At 44.2% G+C, this 9,691-nt stretch overlaps 2 protein-coding genes across 2 annotated transcripts in view; both read right to left on the bottom strand.

The window, feature by feature from the left end:
• ZBTB21 (zinc finger and BTB domain containing 21) overlaps window positions 1-9,691 on the bottom strand; it is a 31,822-nt gene that overhangs the window by 2,935 nt on the left and 19,196 nt on the right. The gene's annotated exons all lie outside the window — the stretch shown is intronic.
• Window positions 1-9,691, bottom strand: part of C2CD2 (C2 calcium-dependent domain containing 2) — a gene marked incomplete at its 5' end in the record, with an annotated part of 59,042 nt that overhangs the window by 43,877 nt on the left and 5,474 nt on the right. The gene's annotated exons all lie outside the window — the stretch shown is intronic.

The following is a 9,691-nucleotide window of genomic DNA, read 5'->3' as shown; positions in this document are numbered from 1 at the left end:
CAGGCTGCGGCCGGGGGCGGGGGGTGTCGTGTCCGGGACTTCCCGGAGAAACGCTGTGCCCTGTCGGGGGGTGCTGTCGGCAGAACGGGACGGGAAGAGCACTTCCAAGGATGCGCAAAAAGAGGGGAGTTTCAGTCCGGAGGGGAGGCCCGGGAAAGACACGGGTGTCAAACTCATCGTTTTTGTAGTTTTTCACACAACAGAAGATGCTCCGCGGACATCAGCATTAGGGCAAATGTAGGGTCCTGCACCTGGGGAGGAAGAACCCCAGACACCAGTACAGGATAGGGGTGGACCTGCTGGAAAGCACTCCTGAGGAGAAGGATCTGGGAGTCCTGGTGGATGGCAGGCTCTCCATGAGCCAGCAATGTCCCCTTGTTGCCCAGAGGGTCAATGGAATCCCAATGTGCCCTTGTTGCCCAGAGGGCCAGTGGACTCCCGGGCTGCGGAGGGAAGAGTGTGGCCAGCAGGTCGAGGGAGGTCATTCTCCCCCTCTACTCTGCACTGGTGAGGCCACAACTGGAATATTGTGTCCAGTTCTGGGCTCCCCAGTTCAAGAGAGACAGGGAACTACTGGAGAGAGTCCAACATAGGGCAACCAAGATGATTAAGGGCTTAGAGCACCTCCCTTACGAGGAAAGCCTCAAAGAGCTGGGGCTCTTTAGCCTGGAGAAGAGAAGAGTGAGGGGAGACCTCATCTGTGTTTACAAGTACCTAAAGGGTGGGTTGAAGGGTGATGGAGCCGGACCCTTTTCAGTGGTTTCCAGCGATAGGACGAGGGGCAACAGGCTCAAGCTGGAACATAGGAAGCTCCACTCAAATATGAGGAAGAACTTCTTTAGGGTGAGGGTGACAGAGCCCTGGAACAGGCTGCCCAGGGAGGCCATGGAGTCCTCTTCTCTGGAGATCCTCAAGACCTGCCTTGTTGCAGTCCTGAGTGATGTGCTCTGGGCGATCCTGCTTTGGCAGGGGAGTTGGACTAGATGATCTCTAGAGGTTCCTTCCAACCCCAACAATTCTGTGATTCCGTGATTTAGCGGTGCCCTTTGCAAACTAAGCAACAACTGGAAATGAAATTCATGTGAACCAGCCCCTCGTGTCTTTGCACGCAGTAAATTAATGTGTTAATGCCTGCTGGTGGGCAGAGCGGGAGTCACCTACAAAACTGGGCTGGCTTTTTCCCCCCAGAAAAGATCATCCAGTCTTTGTGTTCAATAGGCTGAGGCGTATTCATCTTCTTTATGTCGGAATTATGGAGCCCGGTGGCTGAAATTGCCAAGCTGCCCCCTCAGTTGTGAGTGGGCGTTTCATGAAGGCACCCTTCACATAGCGGGGTCACACCTGCGGGTCTGTCCCGCTCACCCCCTCACAGCGCTGTGGGAACGGCTGAGGAGGTCACAAGGCATTTCATTTTTCCCTCTGCTTCCCTTTTCTTCCTGGTGCCTGAGCATCTCCTCTGCTGAGGGTGTCGAACTTGCAGGAAGGAAGAAAAAAAACAGTTCTGTGTTTCATCGTGACCTGTGGCCTGGAGCGTAAATTCAGAATTAAGTACTTTCTGCAGATCATGCTGAATGACTGTTGTTATCTGTAGGAAGTTTGAGATAAAGGGGAGGAAATTGTCTTTTGATAGTAAATAAAAATTGAATAATTCTTTATTTCTGTCACATTCATTTTTAGTAAGTTCCTGTTTGGTTTTCAGAGTACCACCTTATCAGCTCATCGCTATTTGTGTCCTCGTTTTTCTTCTGCTTTTCTTTGCCTGCTGTGTGTTTTTCGTAGTGACTCTCTTTACCCCTGCCAGCTCCCAGCCAATGAACCTTGCTTGTATTTTTGGCCCAATCCACGCGCTAAGCCAACCCGCGATTAAATGATTGAGGTTGGTAGAGAAATGTCACTGTAAGTTCTTGCTCTGCTCAGGTTTAGGCTATGCTACTGTAGCCTGAAAGGGCAGAAACGTCTTTTCCTTGCTGGAAATGGGGATTCCAGACCATCAGAGTACATGCCATCGGAGTACATGCCATAGATCACTTTTTTTGAAGTTAGGAAGTTGCTTTCCTTCAGTCCTTGGGCACTTCAAAGATGATCAAGAGTGACTTCGCAGTGACATCTGCCAGCTCCCTCAGCATTTGTCGGTGTATGCCATCAGGGACCATGGACTTAACGTGTGTCCAATTTGCTTAAGTATTCCCTGACCTGATGATCCTCCCTACCAAGAGCACATCTTCTTTGCTCCAGGCTTTCACCTTGGTCTGTGGGGCCTGAGATTCCTGAAGAGTTGTTATATCAACATTTAATACAGTGGTTTAGAATATGGGGGCTAGGCCTCTGGGAGGAGGAACAAGTTGCTGCCTGAGAAACAATTTGATCATTTTGTGTTGTAAATACACCATCCACATTTGCACCTATAATGCACCTATTTGCACACTTGACATGACCAGAACGTGGTTTTTATCTGCTGTAGTTAGTTTACTGTACAGGCATAAGAAGAATGGCCTCCTCAGAGGTCAAATATTTGCTTGGGACACAGGGAAACCCTGCCTTCCATTCACTCACCAGGCCTTCTGCCTGCACGACTTCAGGCAGGTGACTTAGAGTACACCTGCATGATACCAAAGAGCAAGCTGCTGAGATTACGGTTGGACAAGATGATCTTTAAGGTCCCTTCCAACCTAGAAGATTCTGTGATTCTGAGATCTCCAGAGACCCACAACCAGAGCCATGTTCCTATGTTAGCACAGCTCCATGCATAGGTTAATTGACCCTGCTGAGAGACCAGACTGATTAGCTGGGCTAATATCAAGATCCAAATCAGTATCTCTGCTGTACCAGCTTGTCTGCAGATAGCTCAGGGATTTTTAATACAGCACTGCATCGTGGCACAGAAACCTGCCCTCAGATTGTCCCATGTTTCAGTTCCCCACATATGCCACATAGACAGTTTTCTTTAATTGGCAGGAATTTTGTGAGTCTAATTAGCAAACATGAAATGACAAGAGTAAAAGATCACACTGAGATATTAAGAACAGTTTACAGGACTTTATTAGCTATCTTGTTACTAGAAATATTTTACATTTTTTACTTTTGAAGTATAGCAAAAATATGTGGCAGCTAATATTTAATTATTTTCCTTTTTCACACACCTGTGAACTTGGAATAGCCCTCTCTGAACATTCAGGATCTTACCCATCAAAGCATAGCTCTGGGGATGCGATTAGTAAAGTAATTAGCTCTTCATAATTCCATGTACTTTGAAGCTGGCAACTGTGATTCTGACTTGCTCTTAGGTTCTGCTGTGTGCTGTATTTCTATTAAGCAACTTTTGTATTTCCCAAATCCCAGCTTTTCTTTTAATTAGCAAGTATATATCTCTCTCAGTGATGGTTGCAAAGCAAGTTTAAAAAATGTAAAGCGAGTGAGATTGATAGAGTTGATTTTACAAGGGTTCTGGAACAAGAGAGTTATAAAGGCATCATTCATCGTGGTTACCTCGCATGTCCCATTTTGGTCCTTTGAAGTATGAATTTTGTTAACTGTTTTCACTCCGTGTTGGAAAGGCAAGAAGAAAACTGCAGACCTGTAGCTTACTCTGACCTAGTCTATGCTAGAATGTTTTGCTGGTGGAGCTACCCCAGCCAGACGAACACCTCAGAAATATGTCACCCGTTAACTAGTGCTGCCAGGTTCGTCATGCATCTCTTCAGAGATGCTCTTTTTCACCCTGCAGACAGAATATGGGCAGAATTTTAGGACCTTGACTCTTTGTTTGAACTTTCCAGATTTTTTGCAGGTGGGTGGAACAGTGGCTTGGACTTGGCACAGGCAAATATGTATGCCACGGTGGGACCCAGCAGGGTATGCACTCAGATCTAGCGCCTGGAAAGTGCTAGATCTGAGACTACCCTGAGTCCCATGCGAAGGGAGCAGGATGAGATCATAGTTATTTAATCAATTTCATTTTTAAAGCTGTGAGCAGAAGAAAAAAGAAAAGCACAGTACATTCAGTCACTGCAATTAAATGATCACTTCTACAATTAAAATGCACAGAGATAAAATAAATCCAAACCTTTCCCACTAATTCTCTGTCTGTGAGCTCCAGAGTATTTTTTATAGACATGAAAGAAAGAGAAGGTTCATAAAAGGCCATACATGCAATCTAACATGAAGTATGAAGCAAGTGCTTTGTCAGGACAGTATAATAGTGTAAGAGATGCTTCGTTTGGCAAAACTGCACTTTGGCAGCAGAGCTTTTTCCAGCGTCCCAGAACTCTGTGTGATGCCGCCTTGACCTGTGAGGGGGCTATAACCATCTTCATGATGAGATTTTGCTAGCGTGACAGTCAGCCTGAGGCGATACCACCACACACTCTTCATTGACAGCTCTGCTGGCAGAAGCAGACCTGTTAATTTTCACACCTGCTGAAACGTTACCCCTTGGCATGTTATTTCTCCTGGAAGAGAGGAGCATTTACCCTTTCACATATTGCATTTCAGCCTCTCTCCCACTCTTTTACCTGCTGTGCCAGAGGCAGGTAACAAGCGTGTCCTTCTGCCTGCTGATGACTGCGGCGAGCTTGCTCAGAAGTTGTGGGGCAAGGAGAGGCACGATGCTAAAGGCAGAAGATGAGCTCCTCCACTGGATCCTGCCCTTACATATACTCTCCAGTCTGTTTTCTGTAGCCCCTTTCTAGGTCAGATTCAGCATGTGTGACCCATCTTGTCTCACGTGACTTGACATACCATAAATAATGTCCCCTGCTTTGTGACAACTGTCTGAGGGAGTGATGGGTGTGCAAAGAGCTGGAACAAGGCCCAGGTGGGATGCGCAGAGAAGCCTCATCAGAAGACGGTCAGCAGTCTGGCACCAAGGAGGTGCCACCAAGCAAGCTTTCATAACTGGGCACTTGCATGGGGGCAAGGCAGCTCGCACTCAGCTGGCTCTTGATCTGGAATCACTCCCCCAAACTCATGTCTTTCAGAGAACATCCTCTTCTTAACGGAATCTTGCTCAATGTAAAAAAGGCTCTGAGCTTATAACATCATTAGACCTTCACTTTGATTAATTGCTCTTATTTTTGGTCCTTTTGCAAAAACCAGCATATACTTGATCTATCCAAACACCAATCTTTATTGAAGAAAAAGTAGTATGTCCACTATGACCTCATAGTAGAAAAATTTCAATTCATTTAGGTCATTTAGTTCTTCTTTGCCGAAATGCCTACATTTCTTAAGTGCTTAAGAGGGCATACTGCCAAGAGCTGGGTTTTTCATTGGATCAGAAAATTTCTTTTATAGCTTTGTTATTATATATGTTATTAATATACAGGCCTGGCCCTAAAAAAAAATCCTGAAACAACCGTGCCCCTTAAATATAAGTGTTGACAAATTGGCTATGTTTCAAAACAAATGGGTCACAATGTTTTATTTTGACCAATCATAATTTTGAATTATGTATTCAGATATAAAGCAAAACTACAAAGGCGTGATTCAGGTCTATTAGAGCAACCACGGACCCAAGCTGGTACACCTCGGGTACTTGTACTTTCTTTTGAAGCCATTCATGCACCAGAAATACAGCCTATCAAGGGGAAAAAAAAAAAACAATATGAGAAAGCAGATAAAAAATGGCATCATGATGGTTTTATTCAATGTAGCGCATCAGTATTCCACCCATTAATTTTAGAAGTCTCTTATCATTTTGTTGTATTATAACTATTTTTATTTTCTCTGTAGAATCACACTTTTCCCTCTCACCAATATCCAGTAAATAATCTATTCCTAAGTGGTCACAATTTTGCAAAAGGAATAAAGGCTAACAATAGACATTTTGTCCGGAATTGCTGATTGCTTAACTACTTGTATCTGGCACTGCAATGGAAGAAATAAAAATATTTTTGAGAGTATTATTTTTTCTACGATGATAACTCTTCAAAAATATATTTACTAGACTTCAGTAAAATACCGTGTTTTTTTAAGAAACTAAAATATGTCAACCAAGCTTCTTTTATTTTTTTCATTTATTTTCACCTGCTGGAGCCAGTTATGTTCTCTCCACCAGAGAGCGCAAGTATCACCAGAGGTGATGGTGCTGGGATGGAGAGCTTGCTCTGCTCGTAAGCGATATTGTGAACTGCCTTCTTCAAGGATGGCACCCCAGATATGATGGGTGACTCCAGCTACGTGAATTTTCTTGCCTATGGGTTAATTTAGGTTCAGAGTTAACACTGAGTGTCCAATGGTTAAGACTCAGAGTGTCCAATGGTTAAGGCTTCCCATGTCCAAGTTAGAGCTGAAGAATCTCCTGACAAGGACATACTGGGTGAGATTCCTGCGTCTCCTTCTGAATCTTGGGCTCCAGCCCAGGAGATGCTGACTTCCCAGGGACGTGTGCTTCTCCCATGCAGTACAAAGACTCGTATGCCCCTCAGACACATGCTTGAGGACACTAAGACCAACCACCATTGGGAATGGTGGGCATCGAAAAGAATAAAGGACTTAGCAAGTAGTAAAAGAGATCTTCAAGTTTTAGACAGAGAGCAAAAGCATTTCAAGCAATGCTGTAGGAAATCAGTATCAAGAGTATGAAATAAAATAAAGGCTTTTGAAAATTCCCAGAACCCACACCTTCCTCTAGAAGAAGGTGAAATTTCTAGTGAAATACCCCAATGCAGCTAGAGAGCTAAGAAAATCCAAGGGCATGGACCAGTTTTGTGTTGCACGTTCTCCCAGAGCACACCCCCATAGATACTGCGCTAAGGCTCAAACACCTCCAGTCTGGAGTGCCAGGGTACAGGCTCACTCACAATACGCTTATGCAAACCCTGCCATAACCTGAAGGAGAATGCTGTGTGTTACCCCACTGACAAAGGGCAAGAAGCTTTTCACTCCTCAGTCACAGGTTCACATTGTGTTCAAGTGTGTTTACTGTGTGTTACCATAACAGGCGTTAAGCCACAACTAATGCTCTTGTATTTTCTCAGCCAACTGTCTGCGCTGCAGAAGCTATTGGGATAGACTGGCCTCCTCCTTGGCAGTCCCAACAGGGAGCCAAGGACTCAAAGAGTCTGGAGATGCACTCTCTCCACTCCTAGCTGTCAGTTAGGCAGAAACCATGCTGCTTAGTGAAGGAAATACCAGAGAAGACAGCTTTTAGACAAAATTGTATTGTAACATGCCTTTGACCTAACAGGCAATTTTCTCCAAACGCAGCAATTGCCATGTAACTGACCCATATTTAAACACACTCACACGTTTTTATATACATACATATAGAGAGAGGGGTTCACCTTCTGTGTGGTGCTTTCAAGTGGGGCTCTTCAGGTGGGTGTGATGGTACAGTCTTTTGTTTCTGGCTCCTCCTAGTACCTGTACACAGTGTTAAAGGCATATGGAGATTATAGGATCATCTCCATAAAACTAGGGCTTTATGTGGTTCTTCCTCACCTAAGCCTTGTACAAGTACTTACTAAAAAACTACCCAATTTCAAATCCCATTTTTAGTATCAGTGATTCTCCTCCAGACATATTCAGAGTGAGAGTTTGGTATTTTTACATTACTTTTTTTTTCTCATGCTCTTAAAAAAATGCATTTACATGCCTCAGTCAAATTTCTCCTGAAACATCTAATCTGAAAGCAAGCTAACAAAGCTAAGTTTCCTCCTTGTGGCATTTGGCTGTTCAGCTGATGGGACGAGTAGAGAAGAGGCAGCAGCAAATAGCAGCTGCCTTGCTAATCACAGCCCGGGGTTGCCACACAGAGAGGAAGTCTTTACCTTTCCCCCTATGGGTGGGAACAGCCATGTCTGTTCTGACATTGACTGGACTCCATGCAGGGTGCCCCACAGAGCAAGAGATGTGCATGAAGCCAAGGACTAGCCAGCTGAGGAAGGAGTAAGTAGGTTGGTGGTCAACAAAACTGTATTTACTGTTCTACGGGTTCATCCTCTGGTTTTAGATCCCCCTTTTTTTAGGACCCACAGGTGCAGGTGGTGAGGTGAAGGAACTGCAAATGTATCTCCACAGGTATAGTTGCCACCCCTGGCGAAGCCCTCAGGACACACAGTTTTCAAAGCCTGTTCTAAGAGGACCCAAACTTCCTCCAATGCAATATTGTAGGGGAAATATTACTAAACAATCTTTTGGGAAATTTTTCTTCCTTTAAACTCTTTCATAGACTTTATAGCATAGAGGAATGGATGCAGTTTCTTCTCAGCCAAAAAAGGTCAGGAGCTATCAAGCCCCAAGGGACTCCTAGGTGTTCATTAGGGAAGAAAGAAAAAAGCCAGAACCAAAGAGTTGTATTCATCACAAACGAGACCTTAAAACAGAGGCTGATTGTTTTTTTTTTCTTGCTTTTGGCAGGCCTACAGCATGCTCTCTTCTATCTTATGTTCTTCTGCTGTTTTCATCCTACTTTCTCCCCTCTCTTCTTCTGGCTCGTTGCCCATTGTTCCTTCAGACACCTGCCTGTGGAGCCTCCAAACCTGAGCATGATTTCTTCATTCCAGCAGACACATCCCTGGATGCTAGTAATCCCAGCAGGTTTTACTGCCTCGCTTTTAACATCAGTGGACTTCACCGGAGAGGTGCATGTTGCTGGATGAGAACCTGTCCTCTCAAATATCAGCTTAAGCTAGCGACTACAACCAGGGCTCCATGACATCCTAGGTCCTGGAGTGACAAAACATTAGGAAATTGTTAAGGTTTGTATCAAAACTGCAGAAGCAATTTATAGCAAATTCTATTAGCAGAAACTGGCTTTGCTTTTGCCGCAACTCTTTCAATACATGTAAAATAAAGGGGAAATAATAAGTTTGTGTGTTGCTTCACTGCAGCCAACACCTAGAAAATTTCTATTGCCAGAGTATTTCAGGACTGGAAATAGAAATATTACCCATGTAGGTCTCATAGTTAAAATGATCCTATTAGTGTTTGTGTATTAAAGAAAGAGTGATAAATGGAAACATCCTATGCATGGAAAAGTAAGTACAAGTTACTGGATTTTTGCTGAGCAACTGTCTTAGAAGTGGATGGCTGGAATTAGAACAAAAAATAACCATGAAAACAGGCACAATGCTCACAGCATTATCAGTAACTTTTTATCTTTTTGGTTTGCTTCTTGACTTTTATGTTGAATATTGGCTGTATGGCCTCTAGAGCAGACATCTTCTGTGAGGCATTTAAGCAGAAGTTATACTGAGACAGTAAGAGAGAGGCGTGTATGTAGATCTTAACTGGATGCAGAAAGAGCTGGAAGAGTTCTTTATGCTGAAAGGAGAAAGAGGGAGCCAAACCTTTGGTGATTTACGACTCTGTGAACAAGCCAGAGAGCAGCTTTGTGTCCTCTCTTTGCCTTTTCCACAGCTCACCTAACTTCTGATGTGCAGGGATACTCCCTGGAGGGACAGGCCAGGAGCCCCTCGTCCCTGTTTTCAAAGAGATTTAAGGAGCATCAAAGGCCCATATCTTCTTGAGCTTGGAGCTCAAGAGCTTCTTGAGCTTCCCGCTGAGACCATTCTTTGCTACCCACTCATTGATTTTTATGAAACTTGTTGGAAATTAAGTCCTGAGACCTTTCCTCCTCTAGTAAATGTGAGTGAAACTGGTCAATGGGTTCAACCAAACTGCACAAATTAAAAATGGCAAAGGACAGCAAACATGGAGTCCAACAAGTTGAGAAAACTGACTAAGTGTT

Source organism: Calidris pugnax, unplaced genomic scaffold (assembly GCF_001431845.1).
Source record: "Calidris pugnax isolate Ruff unplaced genomic scaffold, ASM143184v1 scaffold25, whole genome shotgun sequence".
Taxonomy (NCBI): Eukaryota; Metazoa; Chordata; class Aves; order Charadriiformes; family Scolopacidae; genus Calidris; species Calidris pugnax.
This window is presented reverse-complemented; position numbering and strand designations above follow the sequence as displayed.